Genomic DNA, 9,025 nt, shown 5'->3' on the forward strand with positions numbered 1-9,025 from the left:
TGGACTGGACCAGGCCATTTTTAACTTCAGACACAGGATGATTTGAATACTATTGAAAGCAATGTGTAAACAAGATGTCATGGGTTGCTAAATATGGAGCCAATACAATATAAACTTCTCATGTTACACCACTAACTACACTGTGTATTAATTGCCTGTGAACACTTCTGCACCATCCACTAGGCTATGAGTTCCATGAAGAATGAGAAAACCATGTTTGTCATGGTTACCACTGTTTCCATAATACCTAGAATGGTAGATTGATTGTAGTAATAAAATCAAGTAATGGCTTTTCTCTAGCCACACTTTACGGCTGCAGCTTTGTGATACCATCTCACTCTGAGTCATTGGCCAAGTGACTTGCTTTGGCCAATCAAATGTTAGCAAATGTGATGCAAGAAGAGGTTTGAAAAGCTCACACCTGTAATCCCCCCACTTGGGGAGACTAATGTGGGCAGATCACATGAGGCCAGGAGTTTGGGACCAGCCTGGCCAACATACTGAAACTCGGTTTCTACTAAAAATATAAAAATTAGCCAGGTGTGGTGGCTCACATCTGTAATCCCAGCTACTCAGGAGGCTGAGGCATGAGTATCGCTTGAGCCTGGGAGGCAGAGTTTGCAGTGAGCCAAAATTTTGCCACTATACTCCAGCCTGGGCAACACAGCGAGACTCTGTCTCAAAAAAAAAAAAAAAGAAAAAGAAAAAGAAAGAAAAGAAAAGAAAAGCTCATATATATTTCTTCTTGCTCTTTTGTAAGATTTGGCTCACTCACTGTTGCATCTTTATCTCATCATGAGAGTAAGTCTGCGTTAGCTTGCTGGAAGGATAAGAGGAACCAATGAAGAAAAACTGAAGTCATCCTAAACCAGCTAAGAACCAGATGCCTTTCAAACATATGAATGAGTTCAGCCAAGATCAACAGAGCCACCTATCCAACCCAAAGATGAGTGCAGATATATAAGTGACCCTGGTGAAGACCAAGAGAACTACCTAGACAACTCATGGACCCAAGAACAATAATGCATGATTAATATTTTAAGCCACGATGATCTGCAGTAGTTTCTATGCAACATTTTTGTAGCAATGAATGATAAATATATCTAACCCTCAAGATTTGTTCCAGGTGCTCTTTTTTCTCAAGCCTCTTTAAATAAGTTCTCTAACCCAAAACAGTAGATCAATTATTTTCTCTGCTTGTTTTCATGGAGTTCTCTCACCTCACTTATTTTAGGCTACGTTTATGTTCATCATTTCCTATAACTTATCAGTTGATGAGCCTTGAAACTGTGACTCTCTAATTTCCTACTTGTCTCTCTTTTCTCTTTTCCAAATTGATAAATATATATTAGAAATACAGTGGCCATTTTTTCTTTTTCTTTTCACACATGCTTTTAGCAAGTTTATTTTTCCTCTTAACTGCTAGGCCTTATGTCACTCTTATCCACTCAGTGTTATGCCAAAGCCATTGCATACTTGGTCTTGAAAGCTAATTGCTAAACTTTCAGAAATTTTGTAAACTGGATATTAAATATAACCATCTTTGACATCTGCCATGGTGGAAGTATTTACACCACAGAAATGGGCAAATTCTACAAATCAGGGCTGCCTCTCTAAATCCAGAGATGCAGTTATTAAACATGTACTAGTGTATGTACCATTGTCTATACCATTTATATTTTATTGATGAAACCCACTCACCTTTCAACCTCTCTCAGAGGGGCAGATGTACTGCTTGAGGGATTAGAAAGCTGAGAGGAGATAGGTAAAGGTAGTAGAATCTCTGGAAATAGAATATAAAAATTTGATTTCCTATGCATCTGTGTCTCATGGATGCACAAATTTCTGCAGCATTCTTTCTACAGACTGTCTTAACTGGAAAAGGCATTATGTGTGTGGGTGTGACCAAAACTCTAGCATTTACTTTCCTCACTGGTGCTGTGATATAAATTACCCAATCCTTAGCTGCCCATCCTATAAAGCCCCTTCTTGTGCTTGAAGAATCCACCACTGTGACAGAAGACGAAAAGCTGAAATATTTATTCTCTTTGATTCTTGGCAGATGGAGCAAAAGCAGAAACATAATGAGATGCTTCCAGGACTTTATATATTGATGAGAAGTAGGAGAGTTTAGAATCCCATTCTACTGCCAGTGCTGGTGGTAGATGCCACTGATCCAGATGTTTTCCTTTGGCATCACCTTGGCTTCCCTTTATTCTTGCCTTGTTTCCCCTTCTGTTTCTCCAACCTTCCTGTCAATCTATCAAGACATTGTGTAGCTTTTTGATAAGTTATGTTTTGACAGAGTTAATCAAAAGTTGGCTTCTGTTGTTTGCAACTAAATGCCCTGCTTAAAACAAGCAACATGCTGAGAAATCCATGAAGGTGCCACCAGTGGATATGGGAGACATGAAGTGGCTGTTGATGCCACCACCTGGATGTGGTGCCTGGTTTATGCAGCTAGACTTCCACTAATGGATTAACTCAGTTGAAAGGAGTGTAGCTGACTTTCACATTCAGTTATGCTTTTTCTATAATATTAAAGCTCTTCATTTAAGTAATTTAAATAAAAGTAAAGTATGCTGCATTGAAGAGGATATATAATTTTGAGAAAGATGTAGTCACTAACACTGAGAGAAATAAGGCATATATTTTTCTCATTAATCTTTCATTGTTCTCCCTCAGAGCTTGACCTAACAGTTTCCACCCATGACTTTTCCTTGAGTACTGTAAAATTAAGTTAAATTTTCTTGGCTATTCCTTCTTTGACTGATTGTCTTTGGCTCCTAAATCCTTTAGCAACTTTGCACCAAAAGCACTAGCACCATTTATCTCTTGATTTAGAAACAAAGAGATACAATTATGACTATATTTTCTCAATATCTGAGCTAATATTAGAGGAATAGCTAGATCTGCCTCTTCATGACATTTAGAAGAAAGTAAGACTCTGGATATCACTCTCAGTTTTGTCCTTTCTTTTATTGTGACAAAAACAAAAGAAAATGTACTTGATGGCAAGGTCTTTATGAAAATCTCATGAAAATCTTTTGGTTTTCTATTCAAAGTGAGTTTTGTTACATAGTTAAGTTCATTAATTTCGCTTTGAATTTTAAAGATTGCTCTTTGAATATAAATTAGGTTTTCTACAAGTATATAAAATATTTTATTGTTTCCAAGCAAATATATAAAACAAGGCACAGTCAGAAAAATAAAGATTTGATTAAACCAATTTTCTTAGATACCTGCTAGTATATTATACATACATTTCCTACATATAACTTTTAAAGTGGTACCTAAAATGAAGCTAATTCACAAATTTAAAAAAATTTAAACAGTAAAGAAATAAAACAGAGAAATTCAATAAAGACAATACTTCTGCCTTTACCCTCACTTCCTGCTTTCTCTGAGCCTAGAAATCAGCCAGAGGTAGAAGTTTAAGTTCTTCTTAGCTATTTTCCAAGTATGTATCTTGCCCAGGACATGTGTGTGGGCTTTAGTTTTCCTAGTCTACCTGGAAGCTTTTCAAAGCCCTTATTCACCCAAGGAATCTCACACCAAAGATTTTCCTGCCAGAGTTTTATTGTGTCCTTTGTTTGTTCCAAATGTTTTTATTTATTTATTTATTGCCCTAGATGATAGTGGCTTGCTTTTCAAAGTTTTGAGGAAGGACCTTCACATAACCACTTCTCTACCCTGAGAAAGCTCCAAATTAGGTAAAACAAAGTTAAGCACCTTGTGTCAGTTCTTCAGGGAACCCCCAAACAGATCAAAACAGACAAACACTATTCTGCTCTGCTGAAACACTTTCTGCTCTGTTGAAACAATATCTGCTCTTCTCCCTTCAGAACCAGGTGCCCGCAATCAGAATGAAGAATTCTGTCTAAAGATCACTGTCCCACTGAGAAGGAGTGGGGTGGAACAAAAGTAAAATGCCACAAAGCTATCATGTTGTGCTTTCTCCTGGTTGAGCATTCACTTAGTTGCTGTAAACCTTTCATTATCTTCCAGGGTCCTGAGAAGTTTCATCCTGATTGCTTTTTTCACAGATTTTTCAATGGTTCTGGGGATATACAGGCCGCTAGATTTCCTTACTCCACCTGTATGACTATTAGGCAGCTCAGGCTGCCATAACAGAGTACCAGAGACTTGGTGGCTTAAACAACAAAAAATTAGGATTATTGGATTAGGACTCCATCTTTATGACCTCATTTAAACTTAATTACCTCCTTAAAGATCCTGTCTCCAATTACAGTGACACAGAGGATTAGGTCTTCAACAAATGGGTGTGAGGAGAAAGGGACAAATTACATTGTCTTTTTTACTGACATCATCTTGACTTCATTATTATTATTATTTTTTAATAAAATGAAAACCGTTCCCAACAATGCTTTACCCTCCTTTGGAAGATTATTGAAGGCTACTTTCAAGGAAGTTTGGAAGAGCTATTATTTGTTTTTCATCCTTTATATTGAGGACAACAGAAAAGAAGGGAGATGATAAAACATTTGGAATAGTCAAGACAATGCCTGCTATGCTGGTATTTAACAAACTAAACTATTCTGGGGAGATGTGAAGTGGAGACAGCCAGAGGGAATCTCATTTTGACTCTAGGGTTGCATTGCTCATAATGCCTCTTTGATTTCAGCTATTTCATCAACATAGTAATTGTATATATTCACCTGAGACCCAAGCATTGCTCATAATTGGGACATATTGCTAGCTGTTTCATGAGAGTTTTGGGATCTATAGTCAAATGTGTATCATAAATCCATGGACACTTCACCAATTTGATGGGCATGTTTCTTTTCTTTCTTTTTCTTTTCTTTTCTTCTTTTTTCTTTTGAGACAGGGTCTCTGTCACCCAGTCTGGAGTGCAGTGGCATGATCACTGCTCACTGCAGCCTCAAACTCTTGGGCTCAAGCAGTCCTCCCACGTCAGCCTCCTGAGTAGCTGGGATTACAGGCACACACTACCATACCCAGCTACTTTTTTTATTTTTTATTATTTATTTATTTATTTATTTTGAAGAGACGGGGTCTCACTGTGTTACCCAGACTGATCTCGAACTCCTGGACTCAAGCAATCCCCCAGCCTCAGCGTGCCGAAGTGCTGGGATTACAGGCATGAGCCACCACATCTGGCCAGGCATGTTTCATTTTTAAATCCAATCAGCACTTTTAAAACTGAACCACACTTACAGGACTGATATTTATCCAATTATATATAGATATAGATATTTAAATTTCAAAAGCAAATAGAAAATTTTAAATTACTCCATAGTCATCAATTTTTTTTAAAAATTATGATTTCACTTCCACCAAAATGTTTGCCTGTGTTCAAAATATTTATTTAATCCATTTAGGCCAGGGAAGTTTAGCAAGGAAAATGGGTGCAGTCTCAGAATTATATACAAATATGATTTGAGTCTGAATACCTTCATTTCCTTGAACTGAGGGCAGTATTCACACTTTATGCTTATAGTTTCAAGTTCAGAGTGTGCAGATGTCTTTGCACATCCGTGAGAAAGTAAAATCTTGTGATTCATTTGCAGTCTTGCTGATTGACTTTCTTAGGATTCTTTAATTACTGAGATACTCAGTCTCAGAAAGCAATTCTGTAAATCTCCCAAATGGCCACAAATGAATAATCTCATATTAAAGTATAATAAATATTCATTATCTGCTTTACTTTTTTATGTCCACTATAAAACAGGCTGATGAATAACCCCTGGTTTACCAATAGGAAGTTGACAGCAACCTCAGTAAGGTCTTACTGGAGAGAAATGAGGGGAAGCAGATGTTGTGGGTTGAGGTGAGGGAGTGAGATGCCTCAAAATGGCTGAGGCTGTGATAGGGAAGAAAGAGCTTGGCTGGGATTAGGAAGACATGTGCACACCACAAGGATCTGGTTTCATTTTGTTTTTAAATAGAAGCCTGTAAATGTTGTTGATAGGAAGCTAATCTACTTCAATTTAGGACTAGCTTCTGCCTTATCCCCCAAGATGACCATTAATTCAAGGTTGATGTTGTGTTGTGCTTGTTAATTAGCTTTATGAAGATATAAACAACAGAAAGGGACTATAAAACAGGAAAAGGAAAACCAGCAATAATGATCATGTATCCCTTTTTTCCATGATCATCATCATGAACAGGAAAGCCCCTTATCGGCCATATCATTTCTTGGGACAGATATTCTGTTTTATTCCGTGACCTATTCCTAATCTCTGTGAGAACCACTTCTATCCACCATGACATTCTCTTCCACAAACTCCAGAGCAAGCCTCACATCAGGTAACACTGTAAGTTTCTCCACCCAAGAACATCACCCTTTCATTTTACTGTACTGAGCAGTTTAACTCTTCTCTGACTCAACCTCTAACCCCTAGACCAGGCAGTGCCTTTCAATTCCCAAAAGGTCCATCAAAGTGTCTGCCCTACCAAAAGAGCAGCCTCTCCTCAAAACTAATTCCCCAATTCCCAGAGAAATGTGCACACACTGAAGATAGCTTCTGAGGTGTTAGATTTTACAAACCATTTTCTTTTAAAATAATTTCATGCAGAAGATAAAGGTATTACAAAGAAATCCAAGGTACTCCTGATCCAGATTCATCAACTATTAACATTTTGTCACATTTACATTGTCATTCTCTCTCTCTCCATATGATTATTTTTTTCTATTTTCTTTTTTCTTTTTCTTTCTTTCTTTTTTTTTTCTTTTTTTTTTTTTCGAGACAGAGTTTTGATCTTGCCACCCAGGATGGAGTGCAATGGCGCGATCTCGGCTCACTGAAACTTCTGCCTCCCGGGTTCAAGCAATTCTCTTGCCTCAGCCTCCCAAGTAGCTGGGATTACAGGATAAGGATCCTGTAATTACATTGGGCCCACCCAGATAATCCATGAAAAACTTTCTTTCTCAATAGCCTTAATTTAATTACACCTGCAAAGTCCCTTTAACCGTATAAGGTAACATATCCACAGGTTCTAGAGATTAGTACCTAGACATCTTTGGTTGGGGGTAATATTTATCCAACTACAAATGGATATGATAATTTTACATACCTCATAAGGTGGTTGTGAAAAATAAATGAGACAAAGCACATAAGACATGTGGTGTGTATAAAATGCTTTGTAAATGTCAGCTGTTGTTAATAAGACCAAGTTGTTTGTAAAAAAAGATTTTTCAAGGAAATAAGCCAATATAATACAGGATGCATACTGAAAAGTTTTAGTTCAAATCAATAACTAGAGATTTCCTCATTTTTCCTTTATTCTGATGACTTAATGTATACAAGTCATATTTAACATAAAGGGGTAAAATGTAAATCTTCATCGCCAGACATTTTCATTTTCTATTAAGTGAAATACCAGTAAAAGCCACATTCTTAATTCCTTTAATTGCCTAGATCAGTACACTAACCCTTCTTCCCCGAATACCTCTTCTTCTACTTTGTTATTTTCTCTCTCAAACAGGAGATAGAACATTTGGATCCCATTCCAGCAAACTTCTTCAACTTTTATTAACTCTTGAGATTCTGGTGATGAAATAAAAGTGAGTTTCTTTATACCATGATTTACTGAGAACCCTTCTTGATATAAGCAGTAGAAATACAACTGGAACTGTTTTTCTTAAGCAGAAAGTGGCAGTGGTGGGAATTTATGGCTTCTGTAGCCAGGTTAAATACAGTGATGTGGCAACCAGGTCCAAGATCTTGCCCAAGATCACTCAAGGTCATCCCAGCTTCAGATCTCCTCGTGGGATTGCTGAGGCCTTATTGTGACCACATGATAACTCAACTGCTCCTTCTGCCCACTTCTGCTTTCTTATTTTTCATTGCCTTTTACAGATATTTACCTCTAAGAACACTCCCTAATGAAACTCCTGCACACTAAACTCCATCTCAGAATCTGCTTCCCAGGAAACCCAATCTAAAAGAATAATTGAGAGGTCCAAGTATCTCAGGCAGATCAGACTCAATAATTCAAACACTGTAATCACATCTGTCTCCAGACTTCTCTATCCTTCCCTAAATACTGATTATGATTTTGTTTGTGTTGACATAATTTTTATGTAGCTATTTAGCACAAGGTGGTCCAAAGGCCTATGGCAGCATCAGGCATACATCATTCACAAAGAGAGAAAAGCTTGACTTTCTCTTCTCCAGAGTTCCTAAAACTCCACCCCACCATGCAAAAAACTAATTGGTCTTCCTTGGGTTAAATGCCCACCCCTGGGACAAACACTGAGTCCAGAGGAATGAAGTCATCGCAGTAGCCATCCTTAGGCAAGGAATGTGGGGCTGCACAAATCATAGAAGGATATAGAGTGGGAGCATGATGGTTCTGGAAAGAATAGGATACATGGCAGAGATAAAGGGAACAGAAATCCATTTTTCATTAGCACAAGGAATAAAACTCATTAAGAACCTTGGCATAGTAACACATCTGTCTTTCATCAGCAATTTCATACATGCACCTTGAAGTAATTAGGAACATAATTTTGTGGTTGAAATTTATTTTTATTATTGTGACAGTCTACAACTACTGTATTATTCCATTTCAGAAATTTTTTGACTATGAGTTTTAACCTACTATGGAAAGCATAATATTGAGGTTTATAATAAAAAATTATATTTGATTTGAAGTAAAAAGATCCAGAGCACATTCTCTCACTAACTGGCTATAATCTCAAGAAAGCAACCAAGCTTTTCTGAAACTTAGTTTCCTAAGTAAAATGTGGACCACTGGGGTGGAGCCAAGATGGCCGAATAGGAACAGCTCCAGTCTACAGCTCCCAGCGTGAGCGATGCAGAAGACGGATGATTTCTGCATTTCCAACCAAGCTACCGGGTTCATCTCACTGGGGACTGTCGGAAAGTGGGTGCAGGACAGTGGGTGCAGTGCACCGAGCGTGAGCCGAAGCAGGGCGAGGCATCGCCTCACCAAGGAAGCACAAGGGGTCAGGGAATTCCCTTTCCTAGTCAAAGAAAGGGGTGACAGACGGCACCTGGAAAATCGGGTCACTCCC

The sequence above is a fragment of the Pan paniscus genome, chromosome X (assembly GCF_029289425.2).
Source record: "Pan paniscus chromosome X, NHGRI_mPanPan1-v2.0_pri, whole genome shotgun sequence".
Taxonomy (NCBI): Eukaryota; Metazoa; Chordata; class Mammalia; order Primates; family Hominidae; genus Pan; species Pan paniscus.